Below are 9,586 nucleotides of genomic sequence, written 5' to 3'. Positions count from 1 at the left end.
TAGCTCAATGGGTTAGTGTGCATGCTCTGAAAACTGGGGCAGTACTGCAACGGCCTGGGTTCAAATCCAGCCTTCACCGTTTTCTGCGAATCACATCAGCCTACAAAGCAGATTATGAATATTTCATGTTATAATACATCTCATTCAAGTATTTTACAAGTTTCAATTTTTCTATAAGCTAAGCCTCCTGTCAATAAAGCAACAGAAACCGAACAAGTCCATGGATTAGTTACTGTTCATTAAAGGGCACTGACTGACCATTCCCATGGAACAATGTTCTCCATATTCAGAGGCTGGCTGAATGGAGGCCAGGTATCCTCAGGTTACCTTTCCCTCACATTTCCCCCCTGATGAGACTCAGAGAAACAGAATAGTTCCACTGTATTAATCAGCCCTGGCTTTAATCAAGAACCAATTACCTCCACCGCCTAATTGACTATCAAGGTAATTGCTGCGCCACACTCCGATTGCAGCGCGGCCCGCCACCTTATCACCGACTAACGACACACACCCCACGGTGATGAACACATGCGGATGACCACACACACACACACACACACACACTGTGAAAGGCCAGCATGCCATGAGGACAAGCTACACAAATCGTCATTTGGCGAGGATCTCATACATGGTCTAATGGCCATACAAGCACTCATACGCGCACATATTTATGATTATACACGCTCACACACACACTGAGAGCAGATCTGTCCGGGTCTATTCCCCTCACGTCGGGGCGTGAGCCCCCCCCCCCCCCCCCTGGTTAGCCCCCCCAGGCCCCTCTCTAATGTGGCTTGAAGTCAAGGTTCTGTCTGACATTTATAAGCTATAATTGAAGCCCCAAAGGAACCTTGCCAACCCCCCCCCCCCCACACACACACACACACACACACAATTTGCAGTCATGGAAACAGGCTGATTTGCAGATATCAAGGCGGTCGCCTGATTGGCTTGCAAGGCGCTTGGTCAAGTAAAGGGAGCACTCCATAGGTTGGGTGATATGAATAACGATAAGGTTGCTCTTTAATGGTTGCCACGGCGGGCCTGTTTGAGGGAGGCTGGGGCGGGAGGTATGTTTTTCCCACTCCTCAGTGTTTTAGAAGGTTAAGAGGTAAGTGGAGGGATATACAGAAACCTATGACTTAAGGTCAGTATTCACATACAATATGACAGAACTATGAAAAAGATTAGATGACACTGCATATCAAGTGCAAAATTATTTTTAATCCATAACCTACTATTATTATTATTATTTACTATACTTCAAGGTTACTTCGAGTTAGCAAAAGCAGATCATCTTTATCTCAGTGTTTTTAGCAATCATTTCAAACATTTTGTCTGGGCTTGGTGTGGTCAATGATGTCAGTGAATATACCTTACATCCTTGTGTGTGTGGCCTGGGGAGTGCGTGTGCAGTAGGGATGAACCCTTGCGTTGGCCTGACCGGCATGGTGCCTCCATGTCATGTCCTGAGGTTCCTCTGCCCATTGATCTGGGGGAGCGTAGGACCTGGGGGTGCAGGGGTTGAAGGGAGGCTGTCCACCAAAAACTCCATCTAGAGCAGGGACAGAGAGTGGGTGGGTGTTACACACTGTACTTGACATCTGCTAGCATCATAGTTCCTAGGATTTCTTTTAAAGTGCATTATTGGTCCTGCTACAGGTGTGCTTGTGAGTAAGTACACATTTGAGGGAACACAGTTCCATATTGATTCGCTCCTGCGCTTCCTCGAATACACATACTGTGCTCTTACCCCAGCCAACACCACCCACAGGCAGACACACACCCACCATTAACGTTCTGGTACCCTGGATAGCCGATGATTGGATGAGGCTGGTGCACGTCATGGTGGGGGGCAGGGGGCCGATGGAAGTTGTTGTGGTAACGTGGGCCAAGACCACTGTCATTGGACCACTCCTGCTCTCTGTGGAAGTGGGCGGGTCCTTCCTGTAGCATAGGTGGTGCTGAGGACAGAGGAAGACAAGCAACACCTCGAAATGTACGTGCTTTTGTGTTATATAACCATTTGAACTGTTGGGCAAGAATGTGAAACTTATTTGACAGACTCAGATCTCACGGTGAAGGTAAACGGGCAGCATTTGTGTGGACAAACAGTTCACAAAAATGACATATCATACACAGGGAAACAAATCTACACATTTGTAGTTTTACATATCAACCTCACAGACACCCTACATGATTTCTGTTCTTCTATACGCAATCTAAAAAATGTTATCATTTTACTGTCCATTTCTAGTAGACATCACAAATATCCCTGTGCACTTCACTACGAATATGTAGATGAGTCCCTCAATCCCTGGTTAGGGTTGAAGGCGTTGTCGGAAGATGAGCACCGGGCAGACGTATTGACTAAATGCAGCTGCGTCTGTCATTAGCATGCTAATTCAAGACCGTTTTCAGGAGCTCTTAGAAGATTGAGAATCAGATGTTGGTCCTGGTTTGTGGTGCTCTGCTGCTAGGCTAGCCGTGGTGTGTGAATGAGGGGGTGATTGCTTCTGTACACTCAAGCAATCATCAAACGGTTAGAGTGATTGTGGGTGCTTCTTTAAAAATATATATATATATATATAAAACACTCAAAGGGGAAATAAAACAGAGTAAATATTCTTGGATAGAGATGTAGCTAGTTTTGTGGTTTAGGAGAAAGAAAGTGTGAAATTAGGCTCATTATCTGCATCGGTGAGGTGCCGTCTGTGGAGAGCGGTATTGGCTCACCCCGCCAGAACGAGGGGCCCTCATTCTGAGTCCATCCACAGGGAGAACAGAAGGGGTCGCCGTACAGGCCCACACAGGACCTGCAGTCAGGCCCACACAGGACCAGCAGTCAGGCCCACACAGGACCAGCAGTCAGGCCCACACAGGACCAGCAGTCAGACCCACACAGGACCAGCAGTCAGGCCCACACAGGACCAGCAGTCAGGCCCACACAGGACCAGGAGTCAATCACCAACTGTTGATTGCAAGTATGTCCGCAGGAGAAGAAAGGAGAAACGAGGCTAGGAGAGGAAAGGCCAGGAGGGGAGAGAGCAGGTCAGGACGAGAGAGGAAAGGGCTAGAGGACAAGACCGGAGAGGCAAAGACAAGATGGGAGGTGAAGGTGGGACAGACAGAAAATACCTGGCATGGGTGGCGTGTTGTCATCAGGCCAGTGTTGTCTAACATGGTTCCGCTACCACTCTAGGTTCTGCTGGGGAATCCCTGTGTGAGCTGTTAGCACAGACACAGCACAATCACCCAGGTTGGCACCCATGGCTGAAACAACTCCCACTCCCTTCACAACCAGTCAACCATAGGCACAATTCTTCCCACCTTCACCATGACCGGTCCAGCCACCTTCCAAATGCCGTTCGTTGTCGCCTCTTCCGCCATTCATCCAATCACCTCTGTGCCACCGCCTCACACCACCCCCGCCTCTGGAACCTACTCCGCCTCCTTCCCAACCTGAACTGACACCACCTCCCCTGCGGTTGCCTCCAGAGTCCAGACTGTGAGGCCTGTAACCTCCACCCAGAGGACCCTCCTCACCCCGGGGCCTCTCCGACCCAAGGACCACGCCCCAGGCATTGGCCCATGTGACCCATGTGACTGGCATTGGGCCAGGTTCCACAAGATCAGACACTCAGCAGGAACTGTGCTCCTGATGTGCTCTAAGAACCGGTTGAGGTTCTCCCTGTACTCCGGAGCCCACTTGGAGCCATATCTGTGACAGCAAACAAACACCACAAAACAGCATTGCAATAACCAACCATCAGCATTGTAGGTAATGCTAATCAATAGTGCTGAGTCACGGGAACATGCCGTCAAATGATGAATCTATGACCTACACTATATTGCCAAAAGTATACACTCAGCTATCCAAATCATTGAATTCAGGTGCACAAAGCAAGGGCCATAAAGACATGAATGAATGAGTTGGTGTGGAAGAATTTGACTGGCCTGCACAGAGTCCTGCCCTCAACCCGATAGAACACCTTTGGGATGAATTAGAGTGGAGACTGTGAGCCAGGCCTTCTCGTCCAGCATCAGAGTCTGACCTTACAAATGCATTTCTGGAAGAAAGGTCAAAAATTCCCCATAAACACACCCCTAGACCTTGTGGAAAGCCTATATGGAAGAGTTGAAGCTGCAAAGGCTGGGCCGACATCATATTAAATCTTATGGTTTAAGAATGGGATGTCACTCCCGTTCATATGCGTGTGAAGGTGGACAAGCGAATACTTTTGGCAATATAGTGTACGATGACACGGAACAAATCGATGTCGGTTTTAATGAGTCAGCAAAGATCTATTGAAAAGGAGCAGATGGAAAAGTACTGCTCACACGCTCTACCCCATGGCTAATCCAGACATTCAATATTATCCCCTTAGCTAGAGAATATTGTGGTGCAGAAACGAGTGAAGGGTATCTTATTTGATTCGCTCTTGATTTTTTCCAATCACGTCTTGCTAGCTGACTGTTATAAATCCCCCCCCCCCCCCCCATCCCATCCCCTCTTCCCCCCTCCATCTTCACCCCCATCTCCACCTGGTTGTGTGATTCCATTCACTCCCTCTACATAATTAATCACTTTCATCTCTCCTTCTCCCTTACTGTCAGAGGGAGGAAGGACCAAACTTTAATCAAGTCCAATAGAAACGAGTGGTGGCGGGGGAAAGATCTGCAAGGACAGCAAATGCAGTCAAATAAGCTGAGCTACATCAACGAAAGAAAAGAAAAAACAAAACTTTTTATTCATCATGGAAATCAAACATTCACGGAAAACTTTAAAGACAGTGACTGACTAACTTTCGCAAAAATCTGTTGAGCTTAGATCTGTAGACTTCTATTGTCTGCCGTCAGACCTTCACTCACAGAAATATTTAGGCCAAAAATAAAATGTATTTATGTAATGTAATTGCATATAAAATTTCCATTCATTTCCATTACTTAGTTTGAATTAAACTAAATTTAATATGATTAGTATTTGTCAATGTAATAAAACGTATGAGTTTGAAATGCATAAAAGCAGGTTTATATTAATAAAGACTATTGGTTTGAAATGCATTATAGGCAGGTTTAGAGTATAAAAAATGTATTCAAAATGGATAAGATGCAAGTGCTTTTTATTAATACCCGAAGGATTTTAAATCCCGTAAAAATTATGGCAAGAATTACCTAATTCTTGGAAAGCATTAACATACAGCTTTTTCCAACTTAGATGCACAAAACTAAACTTATTGTAGGAATTAAATGCATAAATTGAAAGGACTTGAAAAGCATAACTGTGAAAAAAAAGTTACAATGTTTTGTTGGCTGTTAAAATAATGACTTGTATAGTACCCTACGTACAGACGAATTACGGGGGGGTTTGACCCCCCTAATTAAGACTTGGACCCCCCAAAAGTGGTAAACAACAGGTCAGGGGGGTTGATACAGTTATATAAGTTATATATATCGTTTTTACCTGTAATCGTAAATATTACAATATATTTACCATATTCGTTCAATAACAGGTGGGTGATACAAAGTCAACAAATGTTGACTTTATGGCAGGGAATATCACACATAGTATTACACTGCCATAGTAAAAATCCACTGTAACTCAATAAACACAGTGCGCAATACAACTCAAGAAAAACTGTGCACGAGTGACCAGTGTGCAATACAGAAGCTGGTTGAGTCACCTCAGTGTAGCTACCGCGTAGTGAGAAAGTGCAAGAAAGGTAAGTTAGCTTTCTAATACGTTTTGCTCTTGGATATTTTGTTGGTGGCTCTGACTACAACAGTTGTTTAGTGGTATGTGCCCCATGAGCTGGTGTAATGGATTCGATTTAACATAATCTACAGACTGCATACAGTACGTTAAATAAGCAAGAGACTGTAGGGATTGTAAGACTTCAGATATATCTATATGTATATCTGGTGAAGGGGTGTAGCATGGGCCAACATAATACTGAACATGATTCGTCATTAGGCTCCTTAACAATCACTGCAAAAGAGCTGCAGTTCCTGTGCAAAGACAGGAGAACCTAGCAGAACAACCATCTCTCCAGCTCTCCATCGCAGCCATAGCCCACCTGAGAGGTCACGACAGCTAGCCAGACTCGTTAGATCAGAGAGGTATATTAACATCGCATCGTTTGAGTATCGTAAAAGTCGAGACTTCAGGACCCCGGGTTCTGAACTGGATAGAGTGCTACAGAGATGGTGTTCTATCAGTCTCCCATGCATGCACAGGAACACTGAAGCTAACAGTGTCTCTTTTTAGCACAGGTTTACTGAGCAACACTAGTTCACTCCAATGGTAATACTTGGCTATAAAAATATAATTTGCATTCGCGCTGACCACAGCAGAGTTAGCTAATAGTTAATCCTAAATTTGGAGCCGGCAAAAACCTACAAATTTGTATGTATAAATTGAACAGTACTTGCTACGAATCTTTAGCTGAGGCAATATACTGTATATGTTCCTATTTCACTGACGCCAGCCGCACATTAGCCACCCTAGCTGAAGGTTCTAGTATCGACCATGTGAGACTTTGCTATCAAACTAGACGAAACTGTTTGCAATCATGACGGATTTACTGGATTTGATTATTCAAATTAGTGTAGTACAGTATTAACTGCACAAGTTAAACAGAGATTACTAGCAGATAAATTGGATGACTGCAGATAGTTTACCGTTACAGAGCAAAAGTCACGATCCTGGCAGGCAGCGCTGGGTTAAATGGTTGAAAAGAAAAAACGGCTGGGAAAGCGCGAAATCTGACTTAATTTCCACCTCAAAACGATTTCACTTCCTGAAAATTGCATGTAGAACAATTGTATACGTTTTAACAAATTGAATCGAGGTTGCTTCACAGCTAGCCATATTTAAAACATTTTAGTATATTTTAATTGATTATGTTTAATATATAAAAAAGAAATAGACGTAGGCTCATTCTAAGGAATTTTTAAGAATACATTTTGAGAAAATGACTATTTAAATAAAATCAAATAGATGTAAATAATGATCAAATATTCCATGATTAATTTCTGTGAGTGCTCCTGTCGCTTTTGATTCTCACTCACATCAAAAATGTTAAACAGACCGGCAGAACAGAGCTGAACAGAGTTCAGTAGAAAAGGTATGTTAGAGTGAAGTGCGAAACACCTACCTGGAGATGTTCCAGATACAGGAGTTGACGAGGTTGACATCAGGCTTGAGGCCGTGGCAGAGGTCTGACAGGATGCTCTGCATGTACGGTGAGTAGATCTAGGTCAGGAAGTAAAATCTGACCAGATGGCGGTCCGACCAGTACTGGCGCACCTCCCGGTATTATGTGCTGTTGGTCGTAGGGCCATTGGTGCCCCTCTCCACCAAGCGATCTTGCTCACAACAGACCTCCCCCTTGGCCACCAAGACAGAGAAAACAGAGAATGGAAGAAAGGGTAAACAGAGGAAAGGGTGACTCAATATTATCGCCTTCCTAGTATCCTTCCACAGCGTGCGTGCGTGTGTGCGTGCGTGTGGTGTCGTCCCGTCCCCCCCTCCTCAACAACCATCCATCACTATACAAATGTTGCAGTCGCTGGGAACTTGTTAAAGGGCCTACCTTGGACTTCAGCTGTGCAGGGGTCAGGTACTTGTCCTTTTGAAGCAGCAAGACAAGTTATTTGTACATCGAGCGTTGCACTGGAACATACACCCACGTGACCATGCACACAAAACGTTAGCCTTGAGGATACGTATTGACTACAAAAAGCAATGCTTACATGTTTACTGGCTGAATGCATACAATATGTTGGGATGTAGCCTATGAACAACAACAAAGCCACATCGAGGATCATGTTATCCTCTTCGTGAATAATGCTAGTTATCATCGAACCTACTCACCTGAGCCACCAAGGACAACCTCAAACTTATTGTGCAGAAGTTGGCTGGTCTGTCTGAGCTTCACACTTTTCATGGCTTTGATTAAGGTCTGCTTATATTTGTAAGATAGGGGGGGGGGGAAACAATGCGATTTGCTTCTAGAAGTTCTAGCTAAGCGCATCTCACTTCCGCTATTAGCCTGTCTGCATCATTAGCTACCACGTGGACAAACAAAGAAGCTTGTTCTCTAGCTAGTGTTTAAGTACAGAAGTTGGCTGGTCTGTCTGTGCGTCCCACTATTCATGGCTTTGATTAAGATCTGCTTATGGTAAGGGGTGGGGAGAGAAAGAGCTTCTAGTAGAAGCTTTCTACTACAAGTTCTAGCTGAGTGCATCTCACTTCCGCTAGTCTGTCTACATCATTAGGCACCACGTGTTCAAACAAACAAGCTTGTTCTCTAGCTAAGTACGCAGTTGGCGGCAAAAACTATATCAATTGTGTGAAATTGCGAGTTCGCAGATCATTTCCATTTAATTTGAAAGATTAAATTATTTACCTAAAACTTCTCAAGACGTTTGGGCGATGTAGCCTATGCGAGTTTCCCACTCAAGCATATTACTGGCAAAATTTCATTTAGTACTGCAGATGATCAAGCTAGCATAAGCTATATTTGTTACTACCACTAGAGGTCCCTGTCACTTAACGGTACCCGACAAACGGTTGGCTAATAGGTCAGGTTCAGAAGAATTTCGACTTGAGACTGTAAACCCAGAGCCAGGGAGAAATGTATCTATGGCCCTGTCCAAACCACCGTAAAAAACACACCCGTCTTCTCTAAAAACTTTGATAAATTATTAACCTCACTGCAATGGAACATTGAAGGTGATGCAGTAGAATAGAAATGAGAAAAATAAATGGGACCCCAGAGCTGTTTTCCTGCTACAGCTGATTCAACTATCCCATTATGATTGAACCTGCCATATATCTACAGTAGATGGTGGGGGGAAAACAACCTCTACCGAGCCCAATAGTTACTTTCAATGACGAGTGATGATTCATGTTTAACCCAAACTGCTTCTCATCTTGTGTCTGTAGCAGGCCACCTGTTGTGTCCACTGTCTGTATCAGTTTCCCTGTGGAGAGGATGGCTGGAGAAAATAGGCTACATAACAAATGTATTCACCTCCAAGTGGCCAACGTCGGGGTGGAGGAGATGGGGGCTATGATTTATAGACAGCCTCCGTGGAAAACCAGAGTGCATTTCATTTAGATCACGTCACGCGTCCAGCGCGGAATCCACCCTGCGGGGTTGTTTGGGCGCTACACGTCCTGGTAATGGGCTCGGAAAACGTCTGCATCGATATATCTCCCCGCGAGGCCGTTCTTCCTCTTCTGTCCGTTAACGCCGCCACTCCAGCCGCTCTCAGGGACACCTCTCCAAATACATTACTCACTAGAGATAAGTGTGCCCGGTTTGCAGATATCTAATTTTCATTCCGACCGGAGTCTATTGCCGGGACAGAGTAGCCTACAAAAGGATTTTCGTCCGGACCGGGCTAAAAGTAACATATATAGGCAACTTCGTCTCAATCTATCTCCCTCACTTTCACATAGGCTACGTGCACTCACACTTCATACTATACCCAACTGTCATAACTTAGGTCCAATTATTGGATTGGACTCCATAATCAGAGAGTAAGCCTTTTACTGAAGTGATCCAGGTGAAGCTCA

The 9,586-nt window shown here is 44.7% G+C and overlaps 1 long non-coding RNA gene across 1 annotated transcript; it reads right to left on the bottom strand.

The window, feature by feature from the left end:
- Positions 1 to 911: 911 nt before the first annotated feature.
- LOC124487163 lies at positions 912 to 8,011 on the bottom strand. The gene is made up of 5 exons (XR_006958334.1): positions 7,877 to 8,011; positions 7,596 to 7,675; positions 7,158 to 7,390; positions 1,791 to 1,964; positions 912 to 1,555 (listed from the first exon to the last, which is right to left on the bottom strand). It is a non-coding gene; the product is annotated as an uncharacterized LOC124487163 (long non-coding RNA).
- Between the last annotated feature and the right edge of the window lie 1,575 nt (positions 8,012 to 9,586).

This window comes from Hypomesus transpacificus, chromosome 25 (assembly GCF_021917145.1).
Source record: "Hypomesus transpacificus isolate Combined female chromosome 25, fHypTra1, whole genome shotgun sequence".
Taxonomy (NCBI): Eukaryota; Metazoa; Chordata; class Actinopteri; order Osmeriformes; family Osmeridae; genus Hypomesus; species Hypomesus transpacificus.
The sequence above is the reverse complement of the archived record's forward strand: the minus strand, read 5'-3'. Positions and strand labels throughout refer to the sequence as shown.